At 41.4% G+C, this 16317-nt stretch overlaps 1 non-coding gene across 1 annotated transcript; it reads left to right on the forward strand.

Moving 5' to 3' along the window:
- Positions 1-13462: 13462 nt before the first annotated feature.
- On the forward strand, positions 13463-13534 carry TRNAS-AGA (transfer RNA serine (anticodon AGA)). Its single transcript has one exon. It is a non-coding gene; the product is annotated as a tRNA-Ser (tRNA).
- Positions 13535-16317: the final 2783 nt, after the last annotated feature.

Genomic DNA, 16317 nt, shown 5'->3' on the forward strand with positions numbered 1-16317 from the left:
GCAGCCAAAATACATAGATACTTTTTAAAGACCCACGAATATGTTCAATGAATTAATAAATCCTGCCTTCCGCATTCCTGGAACCAATCAGAGGTCCAATCAGGAATATACTTGTGACTTAAGACTCACATTTTCTATATGTTGAACCAGTTAGGAGTTCCAACTGGAGGATAAATGCCAATAATTGAAATCCCACCCAATTCATTCATTCATTCAGAAGTTTCCTAGGTGTCAGAGCCGAATATTCCTCTAATAGAGCAGAAATCTGGACTAAACATTTGGGACTCTGCCCTTCGTATTTCAATCAGTCAATATCAGTGATTAGAGCCCACCCTGATGGCATCACACCCTGATGTACTCTCCTGTCCTGAGGAATTGGAGGCATGGCCCTTTGGCTTTAATGAGGTAAGTGGAGTGCTATTTAGAAAGAGTGCTGTAAGTTAAGGGATTGAGCTAGTAGGATCCAGTTTGGACAGAGAAGGGGTTAAGAGGGAAGAGAACTGGTTAGGGAATGTAGAAAAAAGGACTGGCAGGGGACCAGGCTCAAGTTAAGGGAGGACCTGCACAGGGGAATGGAGAGGATTAAAGGGGGAAAATGAGAGTTGTTAGGGGGACACGCTGCAGGTTTCCTGGGAAGGTCATGAAAGGGGACAGAGTAAAGGATGGGGTATTTCAAGGAGATAGATGTCTTTATAGCTGCAAAAGTCTAGAGGTCATCAGGGATCAATAAAGCATTCTAGAGGGCAGGGATAAGTTAAAACTCACAAGGGGCAGAAATGGTGTTATGGAGGACACGGATAGCGTCACTGGGTCTTGGGAAGGATTGTGGGGGGTGATAAGGGGAAATCAAGAAGGGAGAGAAATCAGGCAGCTCTAACTGAATTATATCAATAGAAGACACTGAGGCAGCATATTGGGGGCAGTGGGGTGGTGTGGGGGTGGGCCATTGTGCCCACATCAACACCTGCAGGGTGGGAGGGAGGTGTTTACAGTGCAAGTACTGCAGCAGTTCTCAGCAACACCTGTGTGTCCAGGGGTTAGGTACCACAGTAGGCATCTGTGGTGATCAAAGCCAGTGCTATGCACACCCATGGATTTGGCAGGCTAGCTGCAGGTGCCTGTGTAGTGGCAGGGATCAGATTGAGAGACACACTTAGTGGCAGGGGCCAACCATCAGCATTGGGCATTATTAGATATAAGCCTGCAAACCATATGCAGAGATACAAACAAGTTTGAAAATTTTCGTGAAGAAATTGGAAACTATTTGAAGTGAAAGAGATTTGAAAAAACCAAACAAATTCTAGAACTGAGATATATCAGGAATTGTTCTACTTGTGCTTTATTGACTATGCCAAAGCCTTTGACTGTGTGGATCACAACAAACTGTGGAAAATTCTTCAAGAGATGGGAATACCAGACCACCTGACCTGCCTCCTGAGAAATCTGTATGCAAGTCAAGAAGAAAGAGTTAGAACTGGACATGGAACAACAGACTGGTTCCAAATCAGGAAAGGAATACGTCAAGGCTGTATATTGTCACCCTGCTTGTTTAACTTATATGCAGAGTATATCATGAGAAATGCTGGACTGGATGAAGCACAAGCTGGAATAAAGATTGCCAGAAGAAATATTAATAAACTCAGATATGCAGATGACACCACTTATGGCAGAAATCAAGAAGAACTAAAGAGCCTCTTGATGAAAGTGAAAGAGGAGAGGGAAAAAGTTGGCTTTTTTAAACCTCAACATTCAGGAAACTAAGATCATGGCATCTGGTTCCATCACTTCGTGGCAAATAGATGGGGAAACAGTGGAAATAGTGGCTGACTTTATTTTTGGGGGGCTCCAAAATCACTGCAGATGGTGACTGCAGCCATGAAATTAAAAGATGCTTGCTCCTTGGAAGAAAAGTTATGACCAACCCAGATAGCATATTAAAAAGCAGAGACATTACTTTTCCAACAAAGGTCCATTTAGTCAAAGCTATGGTTTTTCCAGTAGTCATGTATGGATGTGAGAGTTGGACCATAAAGAAAGCTGAGCACTGAAGAACTGATGCTTTTGAACTGTGGTGTTGAAGAAGACTCTTGAGAGTCCCTTGGACAGCAAGGAGATCCAACCAGGTCATCCTAAAGGAAATCAGTCCTGAATATTCATTGGAAGGACTGATGCTGAAGCTGAAACTCCAATACTTTGGCCACCTGATGCAAAGAACTGACTCATTTGAAAAGACCCTGATGCTGGGAAAGATTGAAGGCGAGAAGAGAAGGAGACAACAAAGGATGAGATGGTTGGATGGCATCACCGGCTCAATGGACATGAGTTTGAGTAAGCTCTGGCAGATGGTGATGGACAAGGAGGCCTGGCGTGCTGCAGCCCATGGGGTCACAAAGAGTCGGACATGACTGAGCAACTGAACTGAATTGGGAATTGTTATGAAAAATCCCATGGATGAGATTATCAGGAAGTTAGACATAGACAAAGAGAGAAATGGTGAGAAGAAGATAGGTCAGGAAAAGACTAAATAGACCATAGTATGGAGGGGAAAGAAAAGGAAGAGATTGTGTGCCAGGGCTGATTCTAGGCACACTGTCAGCGGCGGGGCTCCTGGCTCCTGGCAGGCACTTGTGGCTGCCAGGTCTTGCCCCAAGTGCATGGCAGTGCAGACTGGGGATGGGGTTGAGCCAGCAGCATGCACTGACTTGGCTGGAGGGGCTGCCACTGGGGATGTCAGCCATGCAGGCCAGTGAGAAGAGACAGGGCTCAGCGGACTGGGCTGACAAGCAGCTGTGGGAGCCCTGGCTCTCCACGTGCATCCCTGTGGCTTAGCGCCTCACAACAGACACACAGTTTCTCCATTCTTGAAGAATATTTTTACTGTGCTTGAATTTTTTTTTTTTTTTTGCTGGCAGTTGATGTATTTCAGACATTGATGATATCATTCTACCATCTTCTAAGCTTTGTTTCCTTGCTGTTTAAAAGTCAGCCATCAATTTGTCATTTCACTGAAGGAACCGTTTTTAATATTTTCTCTTTGCCTTGGTTTTCTGCTGCTGCTGCTGCTGCTGCTAAGTCACTTCAGTCGTGTCCGACTCTGTGCGACCCCATAGACGGCAGCCCACCAGGCTCCCCCATCCCTGGGATTCTCCAGGCAAGAACACTGGAGTGGGTTGCCATTTCCTTCTCCAATGCATGAAAGTGAAAGTGAAGTCGCTCAGTTGTGTCCGACTCTTAGTGACCCCATGGACTGCAGCCTTCCAGGCTCCTCCATCCATGGGATTTTCCAGGCAAAAGTACTGGAGTGGGGTGCCATTGCCTCCTCCGTGGTTTTCTGCAATTCTCCTAAAATATAATTAGGGGTGGATTGTAATTATTCTGTTTGGGGCTCATCAGACTTCCTGTGTCAGTCCACAGTCTGATGTCAGTCATCAGGTCTGGAAAATTCCTTGTCTTTATGTCTTCAAATGTATCCTATGTGCCATTCTCTTCTCTTCTTTCTGGGATTCTAGTCATATGTACGACAGAACCTCTTCCTTTCTTTCCCCTCCATACTATGGTCAATTTAGTTTTTTCCTGACCTATCTTCTTCTCACCATTTCTCTCTTTGTCGATGTCTAATTTCCTGCTAATCTCATCCGTGGGATTCTTAATCTCAATTCCCAATATTTCTCAGTTCTAGAATTTGTTTGGTTTTCTCTCCACTCTCTGTCACTTCAAAGAGTTTCCAATTTCTTCACTAAAATTTTCAAACTTAGGTTTATGTCTCTGCATATGGTTTGCAGGCTTATATCTAATAATGCCAATAAGTCTTTATGTTTCTCTATTTTGTTTCTATTTTCTCTCTCACAGGCCTTTATCTTCCTATGGGTCTGGTTACGAGTTTTGCATTGTGTTTGAAGGTATCTCTAAAAATAATTTGAGGCCTAGGATAATATTATTTTCCTCCAGAATGGATTTCCACTTTTTTCTTTCAAATGAAGGAAAGAGGTCTATCCGTCTGGGGTGTATATATATAAGTACAACATGTGAGGCTGATGGGTGATGCCCACCCACCAGAGGATGGATGAAGCCAAGCTACATGTCCACGTTTAAGTTGGTTTCTCTCTGTTCAACCTTTAAACCTTTTCTTGGCCACAGGCATCACGAGTGTCACCCTGTGGTGGCTGTTCATGTTCTTCACTTTCTCTCCCTGCTGTGCCTGGTGACAGATGCCCCCACAACCCAGGAGAGCCTGGGGATGCCCTGGTCCCCTCTCCCTCAAGGTGTCAGGGACAGGGGGCCCTCCTTTCTCCTTGCAGACCCTGTGGACTCAGATGTCCATGTCTTAACTCTGTCCCTTGGACAAAGTCTCCCTTCTCCTGGCACTTTCAAGGACAATAAACCATATGAGGATATTTCTGCCTTCTGGGTGATTCTTTTCCTGTGTGTTTGAGTTCCCTTGGGGTTCATTCATTCTTTCATTCAATAAGCATCACAGAGTACCTACTGTGTGTCAGGTACTGTTCCAGGCCCAGGAGCACTGTGCTGAACAAGACAGGAAAATAACTTATCTCTTCACACAAGACAAACACATAAACAAAATATAAGTAAATAGTTTCAGATAGCGTTAAGCCCTACAAAGGAAACAGAGGAATGTGACAGTAATCAGCAGTTCTACTTAAGACTGGGATATGCTAAGCTTGGTAGGATGGAAAGAATGGTTGACTTACTTTTGGGAAAGCCAAAGTCCTGTGGAAATAGATACTACCCTCTTAAACGGCACACAGAAAATCTCACTTTTTCTGGAATCCAGGGCAAGAGCACCAGATTGAATGGAGCCTGGATCAGACTCATCTGCTAATTTTAGAGAGCCATCTGGAGAGGCAGGAGGCAACTGGAGCTCCCCCTGGGGACCCAGACACTGTCAGCTGCCATTTGGAGGAGCTCATTCTACCATGTGGACATTGCTGCTGACAGAAGACATTTTGGAACCCTCCTAGCTTATTAGCCCCAGGATCCCATCTTGCCCACACCACCAGTACTGAGATGCCTCAGGCCAAGCAAATAGTGCAGCAGGATGAGCCATACCCACGACCAGGCTGGCTGCCTTAAGATCTCCTGAGCCCACAGACACCCTGAAGACATGGCCCTGTTCACAAGGCCCAGGATGCAGCCTACACCAGCACACTGGCACTAGCCCCTGGACCCCAGGTCCCTGAAGCCAAACACCTTGAGACACAGTTCAGCCCACGGGGTGTGTGAGCATCAGTCCCAGGATCACTGCCACTCCACATCCTGCCTTGTCAGAACCCAGCTAACACACCAGCAAGCCAGCTCCAGGGCCCCAGCCACTCCTAGGTATATGTCTGAAGAAAATTAAAACACTAATTCAAAAAGATACATGCACCCCATTGTTCACAGATTTATTTACAACAGCCAGCATGTTGTCGTTCAGTTCAGTTCAGTTCAGTTCATTCGCTCAGTCGTGTCCGATTCTTTGCAACCCCATGAGCTGCAGCACGCCAGGCCTCCCTATCCAACACTAACTCCTGGGGCCCATCCAAACTCATGTCCATTGAGTCGGTGATGCCATCCAACCATCTCATCCTCTGTCGTCCCCTTCTCCTCCTGCCCCCAATCCCTCCCAGAATCAGGGTCTTTTCAAATGAGTCAGCCCTTCGCATGAGGTGGCCAACGTACTGGAGTTCGAACTTCAACATCAGACCTTCCAATGAATACCCAGGACTGATCTCCTTTAGGATGGACTGGTTGGATCTCCTTGCAGTCCAAGGGACTCTCAAGAGTCTTCTCCAACACCACAGTTCAAAAGCATCAATTCTTCAGTGCTCAGCTTTCTTTATAGTCCAACTCTCACATCCATACATGACTACTGGAAAAACCATAGCCTTGACTAGATGGACCTTTGTCAGCAAAGTAATATCTTTGCTTTTTAATATGCTGTCTAGGCTGGTCATAACTTTCCTTCCAAGAAGTAAGCGTCTTTTAATTTCATGGCTACAGTCACCATCTGCAGTGATTTTGGAGCCCAAAAAAATGAAGTCTGACACTGTTTCCATTGTTTCCCCATCTATTTCCCATGAAGTGATGGGACCAGATGCCATGATCTTCGTTGTCTGAATGTTGAGCTTTAAGACAACTTTTTCACTCTCCTCTTTCACTTTCATCAAGAGGCTCTTTAGTTCCTCTTCACTTTCTGCCATAAGGGTGGTGTCATCTGCACATCTGAGGTTATTGATATGTCTCCCGAAATCTTGATTCCAGCTTGTGCTTCTTCCAGCCCAGTGTTTCTCATCATGTACTCTGCATATAAGTTAAATAAGCAGGGTGACAATATAGAGCCTTGATGTACTCCTTTACTGATTTGGAACCAGTTTATGGTTCCATGTCCAGTTCTAACTGTTGCTTCCTGACCTGCATACAGGTTTTTCAAGAGGCAGATCAGGTGGTCTGGTATTCCCATCTCTTGAAGAATTTTCCATGGTTTATTGTGATCCATACAGTCAAAGGCTTTGGCATAGTCAATAAAGCAGAAATAGATGTTTTCTGGAACTCTCTTGCTTTTTTGATTGTTGATGTCATTGTTCAGCCACCAAGTCATGTCCACATGACTTTGCGATCCTGTGGACTGCAGCACACCAGGTTCCCCTGTCCTCCACCATCTCCAGAGTTTGCTCAAATTCTTGTCCATTGAGTCAGGGATGCTATCTAACCTTTTCATCCTTTGCCACTCTCTTCTCCTTTGGCCTTCAGTCTTTCCCAGCATCAGGATCTTTTCCAATGAGTCAGATCTTCAGATCAGATGGCCGAAGTATTGGAGCTTCAGCATCAGTCCTTCCAATTAATATTCAGGGTTGATTTCCTTTTGGATTGACTAGTTTGTGCAGTCCAAGAGACTCTCAAGAATCTTCTCCAGCACCAAAGTTGAAAGCATCAATTCTTTGGCACTCAGCATTCTTTGTGGTCCAACATATGAAAGCAACCCAGTGTATATCAACAGATAGATGAATAGAGATGTGGTGTTATACACACACACATATGACTGAGTGGTATTCCACTGTGTGTGTGTGTGTGTGTGTGCACGCAAAAATAATACTGGAGTGGGTTGTCATTTCCTTCAAATATATATAGTGAGAGAATAGAATACCACTCAGCCCTAAAAAAGAATGAAAATTTGACACTTGCAACAGCATGGATGGACTTGGAGGGTATTACACCTAGTGAAGTAAGTCAGACAAAAAAAGAAAAGTGTATATCATCACTTATATGTGGAATCTAAAAAAATAAACAACTGAATGATTATAATAAACCAGACTCACAGATACAGCAAACAGACTAGTGGTGGTTACCAGAGGGAAGAGGAGGGGCAAGAAGGAGAGAATTATGAGGTACAAACTACTAGGTATAAAATTAGGAAAACTGTCAAGGATATATTTATAGCACAGAGAATATAGTCAATATTTTATAACTTTAAATGGAGTATAAGCTATAAAAATTTTGAATCAGTGTATGTTGTGTACCTGAAACTAATATAATATTGTAAATCAGCTATATGTCAATTTTAAAAGATAAAGGAAAAAATCCTATCTGAATTGATTTGAAAGTTATAATGAACCTAGTTATCAGTTGAGGTGGTTCAACACGTTGAGGCTTACAGTAAGTCTTCTTACTCATAAACGTGGTATTTCATACAGGACTTATAGAACTTTAGTTTTATTATAAATGGACTTTTCTTTCTATTGTATAATCTAACTTATTATTGGGGTAGGAGAAAGGAATTGAGTATTTAATGTTGACATTTTAGCTATCTTACTGAACTTTTTGGTGTAATAACCCATCATTTAAGAAGCTTGAATTTAATACTTCATTTTATATTTTTTATTTTAGTTCCTTGGCTAACCTATCTGGTACAATATGAAGTATAAGCAAGCATCCTAATCACATTTTTATTTTTGTATGAAATTATTCCAATGTTTTACCAGTCACATAACTGATATAGATTTCTAATAAAAATTCCATCTGTTCAAAACATTTTCTTCTAATCTCAGCTTGCCAAGATTTTTTAAATTAAAAATTTGTCGATTATATCAAACATTTTCCAGCACTGATTAAAATTTAATTCAGCACATGAACAAAATTATAAACCATCCTTGTACTCCTGAAAAAACCTTCAGTTCAGTTCAGTTCAGTTGCTCAGTCGTGTCTGACTCTGCAACCCTATGAATCGCAGCATGCCAGGCCTCCCTGTCCATCACCAACTCCCAGAGTTCACTCAAACTCATGTCTATCAAGTCGGTCTTGCCATCCAGCCATCTCATCCTCTGTCGTCCCCTTCTCCTCCTGCTCCCAATCCCTCCCAGCATCAGGGTCTTTTCCAATGAGTCAACTCTTCACATGAGGTAGCCAAAGTATTGGAGTTTCAGCTTCAGCATCAGTCCTTCCAGTGAACACCCAGGACTGATCTCCTTTAGGATGGACTGGTTAGATCTCCTTGAAGTCCAAGGGACTCTCAAGAGTCTTCTCCAACACCACAGTTCAAAAGCATCAATTCTCCGGCGTTCAGCTTTCTTTATAGTCCAACTCTCACATCCATACATGACTACTGGAAAAACCATAGCCTTGACTAGACCAACCTTTGTTGACAAGTAATGTCTCTGCTTTTTAATATGTTGTCTAGGTTGATCATAACTTTCCTCCCAAGCAGTAAGCGTCTTTTAATTTCATGGCTGCAATCACCATCTGCAGTGATCGTGGAGCCCAGGAAAATAAAGTCAGCCACTGTTTCCACTGTTTCCCCAATTAAGACCCACCATATTTAAGAAACTGTACATCCTTAAAACAAAAACGGAATGAACAGGATGTGTTATAAAAGAGAAGTCTACCAAAATTTTCAGGACAAAAATGTACAAGCTCACGGTGCATATTAATTTAATAAATCAGTAGATTTCAGGAACATGAGACTGGATTATAAACTGGATGTTAACTGAGTAAGAAGCTGGGAATCTTAAGGATATACTGTGGAAGGCATTTAGTTTTTCATTCCACAAGCGAAAACAATGATAATCAGAAAATTTCAGTGAAAAAATAACAAGGAAATCAAAAATAAAACAACTGTACAGGAACTCATCCTTCAAATACCAAACAATGCAAAATGTTGCAAAATTTTGAGCAGAGGGTTGGAATGTATGAAAGTGGACTCTATTTCAGGGTCCCAACTAGTAGCATGCAGTTTTAGACCTTGGAGCCAACGAGAAGGAAATCTAGTCATAGCATTGTGATATATTGAGTAACATTTAAATAATCATGATCATGTAAAAGCTGAAAAAATCATTATAAATCATTAACCTTTTAAAAATTGAGGCTAAATACACACACAAAATTAGAGCTTCCCTGATAGCTCAGTTGGTAAAGAATCCACCTGCAGTGCAGGAGACCCCAGTTTGATTCCTGGGTCCCGAAGATCCGCTGGAGAAGGGATAGGTTACCCACTCCAGTATTCTTGGGCTTTCCTTGTGGCTCAGGTGGTAAAGAATTCACCTGCAATGTGGGAGACCTGGGTTCAATCCCTGGGTTGGGAAGATCCCCTGGGGAAAGGAAAGGCTACCCACTCCATATTCTGGCCTGGAGAATTCCATGGACTGTATAATCCATGATCGCAAAGAGTCAGACAGGACTGGACGACTTACACTTTCACACATAAAATTTGCCATTTTAATCATTTTCAAGTGAAACATCCAGTGGCATTTTGTGCATTTACTTTGCTGTACAACCATCACTGCTGCTCAACTTCAGAAGTTACAGATCCCAAATGAAAATGTACCCATTTACGTAGTAAATCCTCATTTCCCCCTCCCCACAGTCTCTGGCAACTACTTTATCTTCCAGCTTTACTGAGATAAAACTGCGATGAAATTGTGTCATTTTAAAGTGTACAGTGTGTTAGTTTGATATCCTTTCTATACTGTAGTGTTAATATTATTACCACTGTAGTATAGCTAGCAATTGCATCAAAGAGATAATTATTAGTTCTTTCTTGTGGAGAGAACATTTAAGATTTATTCTCTTAACCACTTTCAAGTACATAGTACATTATTATTTGTAATCACTGCATTGTGCATTAAATCTTCAGAAGTTATTCATCTTCTAACTGGGAAGTTGGTCCTTTTGAGCAACATCTATTGACAGACATTTATTATTTCTTATTCCCATATCTTGGCTATTGTGAATAACGTTGCAATAAACACAGGAGTGCAGATCTTTCTTCCAAAGCCTCTTTTTATTTCCTTTGACTATATACCCAGCAGTGGATTGCTGGATCATATTTTTACTGTTTTGAGGAACTTCCATACTGTTTTCCTTAGTGACTGTACCAACTTATAGTCCCACAAACAGTACACTAGGGTTTGCTTTTCTCCACATCCTCACTAACCTTCGTTATTCCTTGTCTTTTTGATGATAGCCATTTTGACAGGTGTGAGGTGATACCTTATTGTGGTTTTGACTTGCATTTCCCTGGTGATTAGTGATACTGAACATCTTTTCATATGCCTGTTTGCCATCTGTACATCTTTGGAAAAATGCTTATTTGGGCCCCCTGCCCATTTTTAAACTTTTTATATCGAGTTATATGAGTTCTTTATATTTTTTGGATATTAACCCATTTTAAGACATATTATTTACAGATTATCTTCTATTCAGTAAGTTGCCTTTTCATTTCATTGACTGTTTCCTTTGCTATGCAAAAGCTTTTTAGTTTGATTGGGTCCCATTTGTTTATTTTGCTTTTGTTTCCCCTGCTTGCAGAGACAGAGTTTAAAAAAATATTGCTAAGACTTATGTGCAAGAGTGCCTTTTACTTCTTTTCATTCCTTGATTCCTCTATTAGGACTTCCAGCATTATGTTAAATAAGAGTGGTGAAAGTGGTCACCCTTTCTGGTTCCTGATCTTAGAGGAATAGTTTCAACATTTCACTACTGAGTGTGATGTTTGCTGTGGTCTTGTCATATATGGCATTTATTGTGTTGAGGTTACTCCTTCTATACCCAATTTATTGAGAGGTTTTTTAAAGAAAGTATTATTATAAACATTGTATTTTGTCAAATGCTTTTTCTCCATGTTTTGAGATTATCGTATGATTTTTTTCTTTCATTCTGTTAATTTAGTCTATCCCATTTATTGATTTGTGGCAACTGCTTTTCTACGTTTGTTCTGTATGCTGTTGAATATGTCTTGTTTTAGTAATTGACAGTGATGCTGCTTTCAATGTCTTTTTCTTCTAGCAACTCTTCTTGTGAAGAGCTAATACTCTTAGATAAATTTATTTCCACTGGACAGATTTTCTTTTTGCTGCCATCAAACATAATTTAATTAACTCACCATTGGTAAATGCTTTCCTTGCTTGACTCACAAATGAGCCATTCAGAAACCTACTTTGGTTGCAGCCTCATTTTCATGTTTTCCTTTTTTTGTGAAGAAATTCTAGTGTGATGAGATATTCTCTTTTTCATTTTTAAAATTTCCTGACTTTTTATTTCCTGTGAGCTAGGGATATTGCATTGAGTACTTAGTCTGATAATGTCAACATATAGTGTAATCTTTCAGCATAGTCACATTAACATCACATAATGAACACAATGTTTTGCAGTCTATTTCAATAACACAATAATTTGCATTTAAAAGTTGACCCTTGGAACTTCCGTAGTGGTCTAGTAGTTAAGACTCCATGCTCCCCATGCAGTGGGGATAGAGGGGGCAAGGGGTTCCATCCCTGATCAGGGAACTAGATCCCGCATGCCACAACTAAAGATCCCCCATGCCACAATGAAGACTGAAGATCCCATGTGCGTCAACTAAGACCTGGTGCAGCCAAATAAATAAATATTTTTTAAAAAGAGAAGAAATTTGTTTTGTAACTAAAAATCTCCTGAAATAAAAATCTCTAGACCCAGATGGTTTCACTGGTAAATTATTACCAAACAAATAACATCATTTCCACACAATCTTTTCCAGAAAAATAGAAGAGGAGAGAGTATTTCCCAACTCATTTTTTTGAGGCCAGCATTGTCTTGATATTAAAACCACATATAGACTATGGATAAAACACTACAGACCAATATCTCTTATGAATATAGATGTACATTTCTCAATGAAATATTAGAAAATTTAAAATAGAAGTGTATGAATAGAACACACCATCATCAGCTGAGGTTTCTCCAAGACTGCAAAGCTGGTTCAATATTAGAAAGTCAATCAATGTAATCCACTCTACAAACTACTGAAAAAAGGAAAACCACATGATCAAGTGATGCAGAAAAGGCTTTGAGGAAAGTCAACATACATCTACAATAAAAGTGGCAAACCAGAACTAAAGAAAATGTCCTCATCCTGAAAAGGGCATCTACAGAAAACCTTTAGCTAATATTATATGTGGTGACGAAAGTGGGAAGGCTTTCTGCCTTAATATATGCAACAGGTAAGGATGTCCACTCTCACCATCCCTGTTTCACGTCAGACTGGGAGTCCTAATCAGTACAGTACATCAGAAAAAGAAAAAAGAAAGGGCATACAAATAGTAAAGGAAGAAATAAAAACTACCCTTATTTGCAGATGACATAAGTATCTAAGTAGAAAATCCCAAGGAATCTGTATACACACACACAAAGTTAGAATTGGTAAAATGAGTTAAGCAAGATTCAGGTTGCAATACATTTTCAATAGCCCCCAAATAAGCAATTAATTGGATGTGAATCTAAAATGTTACATTTACAAGCTGTGTGTGTAACTTTGGCTGGGGCTGAAAGAAATCAAAGATGTCTGAGAATTCCCTGGCAGTTCAGTGGTTAAGACTCCATGATTTTACTGCTGAGGTTTCAGTTTTGATCCATGGTCAGGAAACTAAGATCCCACAAGCTGTGTGGCATGGCCAAAAAAAGGAAGAAAGAATCAAAGAAATCTTAAATAAATGGAGAGCCTTTCCATAGTCATGAATTGGAAGACTCAACATCTTTCCCAAACTGATAGGAAATTTTAATGCAATTCCCACTAAAATAAAAAAAAAACTTGCCAGATTTATAGATCTAGACAAGCATTGTCAAAACACTTCTGAAAAAAAAGAATAAAGTTAGACTATTCACATTACCCAGTTTTAAGAATCACTATATTACATTACATTAAATCTACATTAATAAGTGTGGTATTGGCAAGTGAATAAACACAGGTCAACAGAACAGAATGAGTGCAGAAAGGGACCCACAATTTATTTATTGGCCGTCTTTGGTCAATTTATTTAGAAATGTGTCCAAAGGCAAATTATCAAAGTAATAATCGTGTTTTATGGTGTTTAATTGGACCGCCATATGTAAAACTCAACTAATCCCAATGAAAACTTCACATCTTATACAAGTATAAACTCAATATGTATCATAGATCTAAATGTAAATTGTTAACCTATCAAACTTATAGACTTCCCTGCTGGCTCAGACGGTAAAGCATCTGTCTAGAATGCGGGAGACCCAGGTTCGATCCCTGGGTTGGGAAGATCCCCTGGAGAAGGAAATGGCAATCCACTCCAGTACTATTGTCTGGAAAATCTCATGGACAGAGGAGCCTGGTAGGCTACAGTCCATGGGGTCTCAAAGAGTTGGACACGACTGAGCCACTTCACTTCACTTCAGACTTATGGGAGAAAACATAAGCGAAAACCCTGAATTAAGCAGAGTTCTTAGGCATGATACCAAAACACCTCCAGAAAAGAATTTTTTAAAAGTAATTTAAACTATACCAAGGGCTTCCCTGGTGGCTCAGCTGGTAAAGAATCTGCCTGCAATGCAGGAGATCTGGGTTCAATCCCTGGGCTGGGAAGATCTCCTGGAGAAGGGAAAGGCTACCCACTCCAGTATTCTGGCCTGGAGAATACCGTCCATGGGGTCACAAAAAGTCGGACAGGACTGAGCAACTTTCACTTTCACTTTCAAACTACATCAAAATAAAATCCTTTTGATCTGCAATGGATACTGTTAGAAAATGAGAAGATTAAGCTACAGACCCAGAGAAAATATTTGCAAATCATACATCTGATAAAGAATTTTTATGCAAAATATACAAATGACCCTCAAACTTAACTGTAATTTAAAAAAAAAAATTTTTTTTCTTTATCGAAGAAAGACTTGAACTGACACTTCATCAGAGAGGATATGTGTGTTAGGTCACTTCAGTTGTATCCAACTCTTTGCAACCCTATGGACTATAGCTCACCAGTCTCATCTGTCCATGGGATTCTCCAGGCAAGAATACTGGAGTGAGTTGCCATGTCCTCTTCCAGGGGATCTTCCCGACGCAGGGCAGGAGGCAAATAAGCACATAAAATGCTGTTCATTCTTGCAAAGATCACCCTTTACTGCTGAAGTACCAACTTGTTAAGTGATCCCTCTCAAGGTGTCTGAAGCAACCTAAGACTCCTAGGCTCACATCACTCGGCACCAACTGCTGTCTCTCACTTGCCAGGACTGATCAATCATCAGAGAGAATAGGAGGAGTCTGAACTCCTTCAGACCAATCAGCAGCCAGATGAGAATTGACTTCTTCAACCCTAGCACACAACCTCCAATCAGTCAATAGAAGTAGAATGATAGAATAGGAGGCGGGGTCTGTCTGGTCTCCATGGTAATCCCTGGCAGATTGGCGTGAGGGACAGGCCCTATGTTACCTTAGTAGTGCCAGATCCTTATGCCCTAATGGAGGTGAGGGGGCAGGGAGAAAATTTATGGGGTGATAGGAGGGAGAAAGAGAGTTAGAGGGAGTGGGGAATGAAGGGGCAAGAAGAGTTCAGAGGGTAGACAGGGTGTAGAGAATTATTTAGGGAGAATGGATTTTGGAGATCTGGAAGGTTGTAATTAGTGGAAGGAGAAGAAATTCAAAGGATCACCAAGCTTGTTTCAGAGGCAGAGCTGTTAGGAGGAACAGGTTAGGTCTTTAAAAGGGGACAGAGAAGAGGCTCTGAGTGGACAAGGAGAGGACTCAAAGTTTATAGTTGCTCTAAGAAGGCCTTCGAGGAGCCAAGTGAGAGACTGTTGGGGAAGAGAGAAGGGAGGAGTTTAGGGATGAACAACAAGGGTCAGAACAGGACCATGACAGATTCATAGGGACAAAATGAGTGATATTATTATAAAAGGGACAAGCAAATAGCTAGTAAAGACATTACAGGTATTATAGGGTGAAAGTTTTTAAGGAGACAATGGAGGTTTTATACATGAAAAGTGAGTGTGCTAGTGTTGAGTGAGGGTCTTCTTAGTAAGGTGGTTTATAGAGACCAAGAAAAGGTTGCTTGGAGGATGATGAGATTGTTAATTGAAACAAAGTACGACAGTGGGTCAGTTGAGGTACAAGGAAGCCAAGTGAGAGTCCTCTGAATCAGCAGGGATTTTTGTGGAGACAGTGGAAGGGATCATGTGAGACATCCTGTAGGGACCCACAAACCAGTTACAGAAGACAGAGAAGAGCGTACTGGAGATGGGGGAAACCTTACAGAGAACAGAGAGGGATTATAAGGCCACAGTAGGGGCCACAGGCTGAGAGTTCTGGGGACAGGAAGGTATTAAGGAGGATAGGGAGATGCTAAGAGGAGACATGGTGGGAGTTAGAGGGAGTTGGTGAGAGTTTTCAAGGGAGTCAGTGAAATTTTTATAGGCGCCAAGAAGAGACATGCTGAGAGGTCAGAGGAGACGTTAGAATTCAGAAGCCATATTAAGCTACATAACCCACTCCCTCCCCCCAGTCATCCGAAACTGTGTCTGAGGAGACCCCCAGTGACCACCTCTTGCTGTCGCTCTTGGCCTGCAAAATGTGTTGCCCCTTAGGCACCATAGCCGTGTACTACTCTTTACAGGTGGGAATTCGAATCATGACAGCCCTCGCCCTCCCCTCCCTCTCCATCCTGGCCCTGACCCTGAACAAATTGTATCCATGTCCTCCCTCCTGTTTCTTCAGATCCTACCCTGTGCACCCACAGACCCATGGCTCACCCCTATTCAATAATCCTTTTAAGTCCAACTATTCCTGTTCCACCTCTCCGGTCCAACTCAGACAAGGAACCACATCAGTAACAATGAGCTTGCCTTGGCCACCAACTCCTCCCGGAAAGCCTTCATATTTGCAGTCTCAGCAATTGTTATACCATCTGTCTGCCTGGTCTGCATCGTCCTAGTCTTCATCTCAGCTGCAATCCTACTCTTCATTTCTCGGTAACCTCCTCTCCAGCTCATGAGAAAAACACCAAATATATTTTAATGTGACTCATGGCTCTAAGTATCCATTTGGCCAAA

This window comes from Budorcas taxicolor, chromosome 18 (assembly GCF_023091745.1).
Source record: "Budorcas taxicolor isolate Tak-1 chromosome 18, Takin1.1, whole genome shotgun sequence".
NCBI classification, from domain to species: Eukaryota; Metazoa; Chordata; class Mammalia; order Artiodactyla; family Bovidae; genus Budorcas; species Budorcas taxicolor.